This window comes from Suricata suricatta, chromosome 5, assembly GCF_006229205.1.
Source record: "Suricata suricatta isolate VVHF042 chromosome 5, meerkat_22Aug2017_6uvM2_HiC, whole genome shotgun sequence".
NCBI lineage: Eukaryota > Metazoa > Chordata > Mammalia > Carnivora > Herpestidae > Suricata > Suricata suricatta.
In genome coordinates, this window is record NC_043704.1 from 133,779,772 (window position 1) to 133,794,819 (window position 15,048).

General features: G+C 39.1%; 2 pseudogenes; one reads left to right on the top strand and one right to left on the bottom strand.

Annotated features, from left to right (window-relative positions):
- Window positions 1-9,338: 9,338 nt before the first annotated feature.
- On the bottom strand, window positions 9,339-11,095 carry LOC115291271 (annotated as a pseudogene).
- An 882-nt stretch (window positions 11,096-11,977) lies between these two features.
- On the top strand, window positions 11,978-13,577 carry LOC115291272 (annotated as a pseudogene).
- Window positions 13,578-15,048: the final 1,471 nt, after the last annotated feature.

The window sequence follows — 15,048 nt, forward strand, 5'->3', positions numbered from 1 at the left end:
AGGGAAAGAGAGTTGGGGAGAGAGAGGGATGCAAAACTTGAGAGACTATTGAATGCTGAAAATGAACTGAGGGTTGAAGGGGAAGGGGGAGGGGGGAAAAGAGGTGGTGGTGATGGAGGAGGGCACTTATGGGGAAGAGCACTGGGTGTTGTATGGAAACCAATTTGACAATAAACTAAAAAAAAAAAAAAGAGTTGGTTGCTTAACTGAGCCACCCAGGCACCCCTCCCCTTTTTAAAATGCAGACATTTATTGCCATAAACTTTCCTCTTAGCACTGCTTTTGTTGAGTCCCATAAATTTTGATATGTTGTATTTCCATTATTATGTGTTCACCATATTTTTCTATTTCCCTTATTTAAAAATATTTTTTTCTATTTTTAAGTAATCTCTATACCCAACATGGGACTCTGATTTCCACTCCCAATATCAAGAGTCGCATTCTCTACTAACCGATCCAGCCAGATGTCTGATTTCCCTTTTGAGTTCATTTTTGCATTGGTTGTTCAGGACGGCATTGTTTAATTTTTACATATTTGTGAATTTTCCAGTTTTCCTCCTATTATTGATTTCTAGTTTTATACCATTGCGGTTGGAGAAGATATTGGGTATGACTTCAGTCTTTGCAAATTTGCTAAGACTTGATTTGTGATCTAAGAAATTATTTATTCTAGAAAATGTTCCATATGTGCTTGAGAAGGATGAGTGTAGATGTGGATAGAATGTTCTCTCTATGTCTGTTAGGTCCATTTGGTCTAAAGTATAGTTCAATTCCTATGTTTCCTTTTTGATTTTCTATCTGGATTATCATCTATTGTTGAAACTGTGGTATTAAATTTCCCTTCTATTTTTGTATTGTTGCCTATTACTTCCTTTAGTGTATTAGTATTGGCTGAATATATTCAGGTATTCCCATGTTGGATATGTATATATTTATAATTGTTATGTCCTCTTAATGAATTGACACCTTTCCATTATATAATGACCTTTTTGTCTTTTTTCACAGTTTTTGCTTAGAGTCTATTTTGTCTGAATTAAGTATAGCTTCTTCATTTTGGTTTCTGTTTGTGTGGAAAGTATTTTTTCTATCCCTTTACTTTGTCACATATACAAATTCCACCTTTTTGAAATATGTTTCATGGGATTATGATTGATTAGAATTATCTAGAGCTTCCTGATTTTTATTTTCATTAATGTTATACTTGTTAAAATCCATACTAGGACCACACTTAAAACAATTTGAGGGGTGCCTGGGTGGCTCAGTCGGTTAGGCATCCAACTTTTGATTTCAGTTCAGGTCATGATCTCATAGTTTATGAGTTCAAACCCTGCATCTAGGTCTGCCTTGACAGCATGGAGCCTGTATGGGATTCTCTCTCTGCCCCTCCCCCACTCATTCCCCTCCTCCCCCTATCTCAAACAAAATGAATAAACATTAAAAAAAAAAACAGTTTGTAGGGTACCTGGGTTGCTCAGTTGGTTAAGTGTCTGACTTTGGCTCAGGTCATAATCTCATGGTTGGTGGGTTCAAGTCCCATGTCAGGCTCTGTGATGACAGCTCAGAGCCTGCTTTGGATTCTGTGTCTCCCTCTTTCTCTGCCCCTCCTATGCCCATGTTCTGTCTCTCTCTGTCTCAAAAATAAATAAACATTTAAGAAAATGCAGTTTAAAAAACAAACCAAAAAACCAACTTGAGACATGTAGTAATTGTCACAATAGAAAGTGGTTATTTCCCTTATCTCTTTTCTGAAGTATGTTATTCCTTCAAATATTGGGAATTACTTACAGTTTGAGCGTTTGTTTTCTTCCCAAATTGTTATGTTTGAAATCGTAATACTCAAAGGGATGTTAGGAGGGGCGACCTTTGGGCGTACTTAGGTCAGGAAGGCAGAGCCCTCATGTATAGGATCAGTGAACTGATGAGAGAGATCCCACAGAGCTCCCTAGCCCCTTCCACCACATGAGGACACAAGGGGAAGTCACCTGCTGTGAGCCAGGGGACCCTCACTAAAAACGGAATCTGCCAGCACCATGACGCTGGACTTCTCAGCCTCTAGAGCTGTGAGAAGTAAAATTCTTTTGTTTATAAACCATCAGGACAGTGATATTTTATTCTAGCAGCCAAAACAGAATAATGCACTTATTAAGTGAAATAGTTTATAGCATATTAATGGTATTCTATAAATAAAAAGTTATACATAGGGCTTAATTTAGTTGGGAAAACAAGGTACATACCTGTGTAAGGTTACTTAACAGTGATATAATAATAATAACAAAGGATGCTAATGATCTAAGATAATAAGGAAATGAATATTGCTAAATGGAAGTGAGAAAATGAATATTATTAATTGAGGATATTGGAGCAATGGAGTGTCTATAATTAAGATTTCATTCATTCACAGAACAAATGGGTTTTTAAACCCTAAGGCAGACAATGCTCTTGCCTACCTGATATCCCTTCTTCTCTCTTAATATATATATAAAATACTCCAATATTATATTATTGGAGTAGCAATGTGTGCAGCTATAATGAGCATTTCAAACCTCCTTTTTGCAGGAATATCTAATAAAAGTAGTTCCTTATATAGGGAACTAGTTTTCATGACATATTTTCTTAAGCTTCTAGCTTAAGAGTCTAATCCTAAAACAAGTATAGCAAAAATGGTTTCATCTTTCATGTTACATTACATCATTTCATAATTACTGATTTCAAGGTCTCTCCTGAAATGTATAAGTTGTATGATGGCAAGAGCTGTGTCTGTCTTGTTTTATGCTGGATCCCAGAAGAGGCACAGAATAAATAAATCTTTGTTGCATGAATGAATCAATGAAGCAATGACCATCAACTTTGTGTTAAGAAGGATTCTGAGTTAATATTATACTTAGGTGAAATAATACCCTTGTCAACTTGTTATTAATGTCATAGGCCTGCTATAGGAGAGGGATGTACACCTTACAGACGTGTCATTTTCATTAAAGCTTTATGTTATAAATACTAATCACTAATGTTATGCTATTTTTGTGGCTAAGTTTGCTTTTGTATTATGTGTTGATATAATGAATTAGTAAGCACCTACAAATCAGTAAAACAGTTGTAAGTATTAAAGGAATAATAAGAATGTTGAAATTAAATTGGAATTAATTTGTTTTCATCTCTTTCAAGTTATAGATTTTGGAAGTTATGTGATTTACTGAAAGTCTCGTAGTTTCTTGTATTTCCCTCTGACAATGTGTTCATGTCTCACCTTATTAACAACCTCCCTAAATTAGCCACCCATTACGGAGCTGCATGGCTCATTATTCTGGAGCAAAGGAGGGAAGGAAAGAATAATTACAGGGATTATTTTGAAATTGCATGGAAAGTCCTGAAACTCTGAAATTTCAGTGGCTGTCTTCCTCCAGTGCTCTCTCACTTGGCTTTAGGTGAAATTAAACAAGTTTGAAACTCTGCTACAGTTTTTCTTCTCATAAAAAAAAAAAACCTTCCTGAATCATACTCAACTCTATTCATTTTGACTAGAAGTATGTTTATTCAATAGTCATTTCTATTATACAAATATTGTCAAGTGTCTACATTTGACACTATTTTGACATGTTTGTTTATCCTTGGAAATCTTAATTCAATTTGATGTTGTTATTTTATAATTTCTTTCGTAAATAACTTTCTTCAAAAAAAAAAAAAAAGAAAAACAACCAGGATCTTTGTTAGGTCTGCAAGGGCTGAAAGACTAGACTGGCAGTGTGCACTGAGAAATGGTCAGTTTTGCCTTAAGATGGTGCTATGTATCAGAGTAAAAGGGCACTGATAGCTGAGAAAGAGGCCAGTGGTAAAGAAGGTACAAGAACTGGAATGCAGTTTCTAGAATAGTCAAGAGATGTCTATATACTTGTAAAAGTCCAAACTAATTATTTCTTAGATTATCTATGGCAGTCCTATTATATTAGCATGTCTAGTTTCATATGAAATGTATCAGCTTCTCCTGCAATGGGAAACAACAGAAAAATATTCTAATTTACTATTATTCCAGCATTCTTGTCCTTTAAATATTATTTTGCTCAAATAAAGAGGTAATGTTTACTCATAGCATCAGATTTTCATTATGATTTAGCATGGAATTATAAAAAAAATAAAATATGGTTAGCTGTAGGCACCTGTAAGTATTACTAGTAAATTGTCTCGGTTGCAGAACATTAAATAGTGAATTATTCCATCTAACAGTGGTTGGCTAACTTTGTCAGATAGGGAGAATGGAAATGAGCACTGAGGGAAGATAAAATTTTACCTTCCCTAAGAGACAGATTGGGATGGTCAGGTACTGAAACCCTTTCACTGAGGAACTTGGTAAAAATACAGAGGAGTGGGCCTTATCCTGCCTCAGCAGGCCTGGGCCTTTCGCATCTGGATTTGTTCTCCAGGTGATTCTGATGTTCATCAGACTTTTATGAGCATATAAATCACCTGGAGATCTTGTTAAAATGCAGATTCCGATTCACTGGATGGGAGGCTGGGCCCGAGATTCTGTGTTTCTAACAAGCTCCCAGGTGTTGCTGATGCTGCCGGCATCACGTTTTGAGTAGTAAAACTCGAAGACAGGGATTCTCCAATTTGGTGCACACTGTGATCCCATGGGAACTTTTAAAATTACCATCTAGTACCCATCCCCAGAAGTCTTGATTTGGTAAGCAGATAGATGAAGGGAAGCTTAGGCACTAGGGATTTTTAAAAGCTTCCAGATGATTCTAACATACAGTCAAATCTGAGAACCACTGTAGTGAATGATGAATTCTAAAATCATTTTTTAAAATATTTTTGTTTTTTTAAATTTTTTTAAATGTTTTATTTATTTTTGATACAGAGAGAGACAGAGCATGAGAGGGGGAGGGTCAGAGAGAGAAGGAGACACAGAACCGGAAGCAGGCTCCAGGCTCTGAGCTGTCAGCACAGAGCCTGACGCGGGGCTCGAACCCACGAACATGAGATCTGACCTGAGCCGAAGCCAGAGGCTTAACCGACTGAGCTACCCAGGCGCCCCTAAAATCATTTTTTAAAAACATTTTTATTTATTTTTGAGAGACAGAGCACAGGTGGAGGAGGGGCAGAGAGACAGGGAGACACAGAATCCGAAGCAGGCTCCAGATTCCGAACTGTCAGCACAGAGTCCGAGGTGGGGCTCGAACTAATAAACTGTGAGATCATGACCTGAGCTGAGTCCAATGCTTAACAGATGGAGCCGCCCAGGTGCCTTGCTTCTCAAGTAGTCCGTCTTAAAAAAGGTAAACTCTGGACACCAAAAGCATGATTCACAAAAGGAAAAAATGATAAATTATGAAAATAATATCTGTGAAAGGTCCTGTTAAGAGGATAAAAAGACAAGTTATTGACTGGGAGAAAATGTTTGCAAAGCACCTATATATAGTAGGTTGAATAATGGGTACTTACAAATATCAAGTCCAATCCCTGGAACTTGTAAATGTTATTTGGAAAAAGAGTCTTTTTTTTCCTTTAAAACTTTTTTAGTTAATATTTTCAAAATAGATGGGCTGTGACAACGAAAGGGGTCTTTGCAGATGTAGTTAAGCTAACGATTTTGAGATAAGGAAATTATTTTCAGTTGCCCAGGTGGGCCCGGAATGCCATCACAAGAATCTTTGTTAAAAAAAAGAAGGCAGAGGGCGATTTGACAAATACATAGAGATAGAAAGGCGATGTGAAGATGGAGGTAAAGGGTGGAGAGATGCAGCCACCAGGCAAACACACAGAGAAGACCACGTGAAGGCTGAGCAGGGACAGAGAGAGGTGACCATAGTTTAGGAGTTCTAACAGCTACTAGAAGCTGGAAGAAGCAAAGAAAGGCTTTTCTTCCTTCCAGAGCTACAACCCTGCTTATATCCTGATTTTGGACTTCTAGCCTCTAGGACTGGGGGAGAATATATTTCTGTTGTCTTAAGACTTCCTCTTGGTGGTGATCTGTTACAGTAGCCATAGGAAAATAATACAACACCTATCCAACAAAGGACTACTATCTTGAATATATAAAGAACATCCAAACTCAACAGTAAAAAACAACTCAATTGGAAAATAAGCAAAAGACATGCACAGACCTTTCATCAAAGAGGATAAACAGCAGAAAAGCATATGAAAAGATGTTTAACAGGACTAGCCATCAAGGAAATGCAAATTAAACCCATAATGATATTTCAACTACATACCTATCAGAATGACTACAATAAAAAATAAAAACAACACCAAATTCTGGTAAGGATGCAGAGAAACTGGATCATTGATACCTTGCTGGTGGGCATGTAAAATTATACATCCATTCTGGAAAGAAGTTAGGCATGTTTACACAAAAACTTGTACATATTCATAATATATTCATAATATTCATAAGAAGCTTTACTCGTAGCAGCCCAAACCTGGAATCATTGCAGATGTCCTTCAACAGGTGTTAAACAAACTGTAGTACATCCATAAGGGTAACAAAAAAGAATGTTGATACATGCAACAACTTGGATGACTTTCCAAAGAATTATGTTAAGGGGAAAAAGTCAAACCTAAAAGATTACATAATGCATGATTCCATTTATGTAACAGCTGTGAAGTAACAAAATTTTAGAATTGTCGCTGAATAGAAACAGGGATGGGAAGGGTTAGGAAAAAGGTGAATATGCCTATAAAAGTGCAACATGATGGATTCTTGAGATTTACCTATTTTCCCCTAAACTTTAAAAACTAAATAAGAGCTTTATTGAGTTACAAAGTTATTGAAAGTGTACAAATCAGTTTTTCTAGTGTATTCACAAATACTTACAACCATTCTCACAATCAATTTTATTAGAGTATTTTCATCACTCCAAAAAGAAACCCAGTAACTACTAGAAGTCATTCCCTCATTTTCCCCCAATCCCCTCCTTCAACCCAAGGAAATCCTTAATCTTTTGTCTGTTGCCATATACTTGCCTATTTTGCATGTTTAATATAAACAGAATAATATGTGGTTTTTTGTGACTATCTTCTCTCACTTAGCATAATGATTTCAAGGCTTACCTATAACATAGCACATATGCATTCTTTATTCCTTTATATTGCTGAAAAATATGCTATTGTATATGTGTGTGTGTGTGTGTGTGTATGTATGTATGTATATATATATATATATATATGAGACACATTTTATTTATCCATTTATATGTTAGAATTAGGTCCTTCCAGCTTTTTGGCTATTACAAATTCTACTATGAACATTTGTGTAAAATTTTTTGTGTGGGCATATATTTCTATTTCTCTTGGATATATACCTAAGAGTATAATTGCTGGGTCATATGGTAACTTCACATTTACCAATTTGAAGATCTGCCATCCTGCTTTTCAAAGCAGCTGTAGCATTTTGCAGTCCACCAACAGATTATGAGGGTTGAGATTTATCTACATCCTCATCCACACTTGTTATTACCTTTCTCTTTGATTCCAGTCATCCTAATGGGGGTGATGTGGTATCTCATTTCCTTTGATTTGCATTCCTCTGATGTGCTCATGATATAGAGCACTTTTTCATGTATTTATTGGCCATTTGTATATCTTTGGAGAAATGTCTACTGAGATAATTTGTTCATTAATAAGATTGGGTTGGTTCTATTTTTGAGTTTTAAGTGTTAAGTTCTCTATAAGTATTAGATAAAAACCTTTTAATCAGATATATGGTTTATAAAAATTGCCTCCTGCTATGTGGGTTGTCTTTTCACTTTCTTAATAGTATACAGTGGAGCACACATTTTAAATTTTGATAAAGTCTTATTTATTTATTTATTGCTCTTGCTTGTGCTTTTGTTGTCATATCTAAGAAATCATTGCCGAATCCAAGGTCACATAGATTTATACCAATGTTTTCTTCTAAGAGTTTTATAGTTTTAGTTCTTATGTTATGTTTAGTTACCTGTGGATTATCTTTACTGTGGTGGATCCATAAACCTACATAGGTAATAATATAGAATTTAACACACACACACACACACACATACACAGCAGATGAGTACAAGTAAAACTGAAGAAATCTTATTAGGATTGGTGGATTGCAATCAATGTCAGTATCTTGGATGTGATTTTATACTACAGTTTGGCGAAATGTTACCATTAGGGTAACATGAGCAAAGTGATCTCTGTATCATTTCTTAGAACTACATATGAATCTAACATGATCTCAATGAAATCTTCAGTTAATAATAATAATCACTAGCAATTGCTAGTTTTCATTTTCTTGCCCAATTAGTGATAGTCACTTTTTTTGTGTGTCAAGGAAAGGGCAACATAATAGCAAAGATTATGGGGTAAATTAAGAGCATAATGTGGATCTGGGTAATTCTTGTCTTTAAAAATAAGCAATAGACATGTAATAGTTTTAGTGTCAATTTTACATACATTTGTGTTTCCACATGTAGTACTGTTTTTTATTTCCACCAAATGCCTAATAATAATGGCATAGGTAAGTGAAATTTTAACAAATAGAAATAATTTTAAGTGCCATTACTTTTTAAAAAGTATCTGAGTGTTGGAATATCTCATACTTAACACATAAGTAAATAAAAGCATAGGTTATCTAACTACCTCTTGAAATTTCAAAATTAAATCTTCTCTAAAAAGTTTATTTTTGCTAAGCTTTAATTTTTTTAAAGAACTGTTAATAGGCAATTACCTGCTTTATTGAATATGGGATAAGCCATCACATACCATATTAATGCAAATTACTACACTAAGTACAAGGCAAAAGGGCATAGTAATCTTTTGTGGTTTTATTCTTTGTAAGAGGCTGGGAGAATATTGGCTCAAATTCTATCATCCTGTCTACTTAGTTTTGTGTTCTTAAACATACTGTTCATAAAACTTATTAGGTGACAAGGTAAGCTGAGCATTAAATGGAACGTTAATGGCAAATTGTTTGTAAATATCTATCTTAAGGTTTTTTCTTTCTTAACTAGAATTTACCGTAGAACATAAGGCTTCTTTGTTTTTCAAAAATTTGTTTTCTTTAATTATAGTCTCTGATATTATAAAACTTTGCTATTGCTATTTGCCCTTTGAGAATTTCTAACTACAGATTAAGTTAAATGATTGTTCCAAAATCTGCTTTGTTATCAAAAGGCATTAAAACATTTCTTGTGGCAAGAAAGGAACCTGTTAGTTTTGGGTTGCTGTTGTCTGGGATTAACAAATAAAACATGAGGTGGGAGACGGCTGACATACTGGAGGTATTTGTACATACCAAAAGACCACTGCTTCATTGTCTTTGTATCTGAGCAGTTCTGGGAAGATTCTTTTGCTTCTCAGCAGGTGCGTGGTGTGCACTAGAGACTGGTTCTGGTGATTTGGCCATTGTACTCTGTCGTCTCTATCTTGAGGATATAGGGGATTATGTTAGCAAAGCATTGACAATGCAACCAGTAAAACAAAAGAAAACAAATAAAAAAATCAAGTTCTTCTGTTATTTTGGAGCTCATCAGCCTAGGTGCCAGCAGACAGATGAAAATCCAGGCCAATCAGTAGATGTTCTGAGTAAGGTTTCTGAAACTAGTCTTGTAGCCCATATCTGTATCTTCTTGCAGTTTTCAATCTGGTTTGGGCTGGTCAAACCTGAATGATCAGGACTAAAGAGAACTATAGCTTACCTTAGTATGCATACTCAGATCTGTCCATATCCAGCTTCACCATACTGTTAACAGAAGTCCTGTTGCTTCCGGATGTGCTCCATGACCTGCTTTATTCAGTAACCAGAACATATATCTTCCTGGATGCTGTTCTGCAGGTGGTTGACCATAGCTGCCAGGATATTGGACAGACTCATGACCTGGGAACCCTGGACAGGCCAAGGCTGAAGAGCTTGTTCCAGCAGGGCAGCCCAAGGTTGATGTTGCATTCCTGACCACGCGTCTGAACTGCTGGCTCAGAGCATGGGGAGGAAAAGCAAGGAGGGTGTAGACTTGCAGATGTAGCACATGTTGAGGTATTCTGGAATGGGGCTAGGCATCATGAAGCTAAATGTGATGTAAGTGTCTAAAAGGAGGGTACCTTTGACCTCAATGATGGGTGTGAACTGCTCTCCAGTGATGACGTGGATGTGCCCTCCTCCACTATTTTGTCTTCCAGGCTGGGAGACAAGAAGCCATTTCATTAAGTGCTTTTGCTAAGGTATCATATGCTCAGGGAATCTCACTTGCAAACTGGTTCTCCCATAGTATTCTGAAGACTTACCCTTGTTAAGGGATTCACTTAGGCTGGCAAGGGATCTACTACATTTGCCAGTGTGCCTAGAACCCCCTGGCTCATGTCAGCTTTAGAATTCATCATCAGGAGATCTATGCCGTCCTCGTATATCAAAGGCTGTCGGATGTTCACAGCATCCAGCATCAAGAAGACCTAGTTCTCAGCTGAAGGAGCAGAGTTCCTTAGTTTCTCCTAATACCCATCAAAGGGCTTCTTTTTCCTTTTATCCCCCTTAAAGGGCTTCTGTTCACACTCTACAGATTCCGTTTTTATACTCTTCTCTAAGCAGTTCTTTTCATTCAACAAAACCGACAGCTCTTCAGGAGGCACTTAAGATGCAGTCTTAGTTGCTCTGACAGCTGTAGGTCAAAATTTTCCCTATGCCCCTTTGTCATAAATTTTGCCTCTGGGGCCACTGGGTGTGCACCTTCCACAGAAACGGTCTACAGAAGAGGAGACCCAGACGATCTGGAACCCCCCGGGGTTGAGGCCGTCCTAGCTGGTGAGAATGAGCTGCTTGGGTTGGATGTCTCCGGGGAAGCCAGAATCACCTTCTCAGTTCCAGCTCGTCTGGGCTGAAGAGGATGGACTGCTGCTTGGGGAGACCCCAGGCGTCCATTGCCGTGACTATCTGGATCTTCTGGCCGGTCTGCTGCTCTGCAGCAACCTGAACTTGCTGAGGCCTGATGACCCCAGAGTGGGCGGAGTGACCTGGATGCACCGGAAGGGGCCGGCCATCCCAGGAGATATCTGGGAGAGAGGTGTGTGTGCAGTAGTTCACCCACTCACTCTGTGCTGAACTAGCTGCACCATATTTATAGCCATGGGGAAGCAAGCTCATCAGAGAAATTCGGGATTTGGCACCAAAGAGGTCTAGAAGCAGGTGGGTGGCCTGTGCAGTTGGGGGGAAGGCAGGGTGTGGGAACCAGCTCCTGGGCCCGTTAGGGAGAGGGGGAGCCCGGGGCAGCGGGTTCAAAAGGCCCACGAGGGTGGGAGGGGGGAGACGGAAGCCTGGGGGCGCTGAGGATAGGGGATTGTTATTATTTTTGTCAGTGCTAGTTCACAGTTCGTGACCCTCATGCTCCACAAGTGCTTGCTTTTTTCTTTAAAAAATTGTTTTTACATTTTTATTTATTTTTGGAGAAAAAGACACAGAGCGAGTGGGGGAGGGGCAGAGAGAGAGAGAGAGAGAGAGAGAGAGAGAGAGAGAGAGAGAGAGAGAGAGAGAGAATTAGAATCTGAAGCAGTCTAAAGGCTCTGTGCTGACAGTGCAGAGCCTGGGGCTCAACCTCATGAGCTGTGAGATCATGACCTGAGCCGAAGTCGGAGCCACCCAGGCACCCCAGCTTTTTTCTTTACAGGTTGAAAAGATTTCTTTATGAAGCACTAGAAAATACAAAGTATAATTAATCTGTAGCGCAGAGTTAGATACAATTAAAAAATTTTTTTAATGTTTTATTTATTTTTGATACAGAGAGAACCAGAGCATGAGAAGGGGAGGGGCAGAGAGAAGGACACAGAACCGGAAGCAGGCTCCAGGCTCTGAGCTAGCTGTCAGCACAGAGCCTGATGTGGGACTCGAACCCACGACCGAGAAATCTGACCTGAGCCGAAGTCGGAGGCTTAACCGACTGAGCCACCCAGGCGCCCAGATACAATTTAATAATAGTTCAATTACAAAAGTTGTTGTGAGGCAAGGAAATTTCCCCTGCACTTGATTTTAATGCATTGTGTTGATTTTCTAAAACAATTCAGAGGAGTCAATAGTTACAGTAGCTGGAGTATTTCTGAAAAACCTGGCATTGGGTATTTATGCATATATATGCATGTGCGTGTGTATATATGTATAAAACCCAAGATTATATTATATGCTCTAGGAAACAATTATATGTCTTATGTATGCAGAGATTTGAGACTGAGATTTATAAATGCTTTTCAAAGTGTGGGAATTTGCAAAGGAGCAGACATCTTGTTTCCAAAACCTGAAGTTTTTGTCAGGACTGAAATCAAAATTATAACTACCACAGAAGAGGAAAAAAAGGGAATGTGAATGTGGTGCAGAACAACCTGGCCCTAATCTATCTGATGGCAGAGGCGCTGAAGAGTAACCCTGCACTGTATCTAGAAAAGTCCGTGCATGAATTGGTTCCAGCTGTGATGACGGCCATGCCTGCAGACAGATGTGGATAATCACTGGGTGATTTGCTACCTCCTGCCTGGTGGCTCCGGTCTGCAGGCATTTCAGCACAACCACCACCAACATCCAGTCCCAGACCATCATCACCTTCACCAAGAGCTAAGTGGACTGAGAAGGTTCTGTGGACAACACATTACGGTTCCATCTCAGGCTTGGCTGGACTTGGACACAATATGATTAAGCCTCTGATTCTATCATGGTTGTAGCAGGAAGGGAAGTGGATCTGTGGTGTCCTGGATGGCACTTTGCTGAGCAATATCGACCACATCTGAGTTGACAATGTGCAGGGCCCCCTCCTGAAACACTGTGCCCCAGTAAAAAGTCCATGCATGAAATGATTCTAGCTGTGATGACGGCCATGCCTGCAGTCAGATGTGGATAATCACTGGGTGATTTGCTACCTCCTGCCTGGAGGCTGCACCCACCATCTAATAACCAGGATGCCTGTGGGGCAGAATTTGGGTCCCTTGGACTCCTCCTCCCCTCCTGTGTGGTCAAGGCTCTGGCCCAGGCTGCCATGCCGGCTCAGCAGGTCAACAGGACTACTCTGACCACGACTCAGTGCTGGCCCACACTGACCCTCTTGCAGGCCCCTCAGCTTGGCCCTAGGACCCCTGGTTTTCTTAAGGCCCCTGGAGTCGCCACACTGCCTGTCTAGACACTAGTACATGTATGAACTGCAGCTCCATTTCCTCCTTCCCCTCCTCTGACCAAGTTTATTATAATATTGTTGTCCTCCAGGGGCTCATGCACCCAATAGGTCCTGTCCCTCAACACTTCGTCTTCTAGCTCAGGTTCTAGTACTACCTCTCTGGTCACCGCCTTGGTCCCTGGTGTGCAGCCCATTGTTAAGCCGATCTCCACTGTCACAGCTGCACTCCTGCACTACTTCTTTTTTTGGTCCCTGGAAGTATCCAGAAGTAAATCATGGTCTCTCTTCCCCCAACAGAGGAGGGCACTTGTCCTTCCCCAGCTCCTCTGCTGTCCTCAGCTCCCTCCTGACTTGAGGGCAGGCCATCTATGAAGGAAACAGGAAGCAAGGGACAGCCCTCCCCCAGCTCCAAAGGCTCCAAAGCCTAATGGCTTCCAGCCCCCTGGATCTGGCTCTCCGCAGCCTGCTCCTTGACGCTGGTACATTAGCTGACTTTTCCTCAGAATCTCACACACATGCCGGGTAGTAGTTTCTTCCCCCAGATTGCTTTCTTTTTAGATATTGTACAGCCAATTCCATATTCTGAAAGTTTGATTTGCTTAAAAAAAAAAACAGACTTGAATGTAAGACTGAAACTGTGAAACTACTAGAAGAAAAAATAGGCAGTGAGTCTCCTTTAAAGTGGTCTTGGTGATGGTATTTTGGATTTGACACTGAGAGCAAAGTTGGTAAGAACAAAAATAAACAAGAGGGACTACACCAAAATAGAAAGCTTTTGCTCAGTGAAGGAAACCACTAAGAACATGAAAAAGCACCTTACTAAATGGGAGAAAATGTTTCAAAAGATGTATCTGACAAGAGACTAATATCTAAAATATATAAAGAACATAGATAACACTAAAAAACCAAATAATCTAATTTAAAAATAGGCAGGGACAGCTGGGTAGTTCAGTTGGTTAAATTTGTGGCTCATGATTTCAGCTCAGGTCATGATCTCATGGTTTGTGAGATGGATCCCCCACACTGACAAGCACAGAGCCTGCTTGGGATTATCTCTCTCCCTCTCTTGGGCACTCCTTCCCTGTTTGCATGCACATGTTCCCTCTTTCTCTCTGTCTCTCTCTCTCAAATAAATAAACTTTAAAAAAAAGATGGGCAGAGGACCTGAATAGACATTTTTCCAAAGAAAACATTATAGATGGCCAGCAGACACATGAGAAGGTGTTCAATATCACTAATCATCAGGCTAATGCAAATCAAATCCACAATGAAATACGATCTTGTACCTGTCAGAATGGCACTACTATCACAAAGACAAGAGATAAGAAGTCTTGGTGAGGATGTGGAGATAAAGGGACTTTTGTGCACTGTTGGCGGGAATGTAAATTGGTGCAGCCACTGTGAAAATAGTATAGAAGTTCCTTAAAAAACTAAAAATAGAAATGCCATATGATCCAGTAATTCCACTGCAGTGTAAACTTACCCACAAGAAAATGAAACACTAATTTAAAAAGATACATGCACTCTATATTAAATGCCAATATGCAATATTATTATTTACAATAGCCAAATTATGGAAGCAATCTACATGTCCATAGATAGATGAATAGATAAGAATTTATGGTGTGTGTGTGTTGGAATGTTACTCAGCTATTAAAAAGAATGAGATCTGCCACTTGCAGTATATGGATGTATCTAGAGAGTATCTAGAAAGTATCATGAAATAGTCAGAAAAAGACAAAATCGTATGATTTCACTTATATATGAAATCTAACAAACAAAACTATCAAACCAGAAACAGTCATAAGTACAGAGAATAAACTGGTTGTTGCCAGAGGGGAAACGGGTTGGAGAATGGCTGAAATAGGTGAAGGGGAGTAAGAGGTATAAACTTCCAGTTATAGGATAAGTAAGTCACAGGGAGGAAAATACAGCATAGGGAATG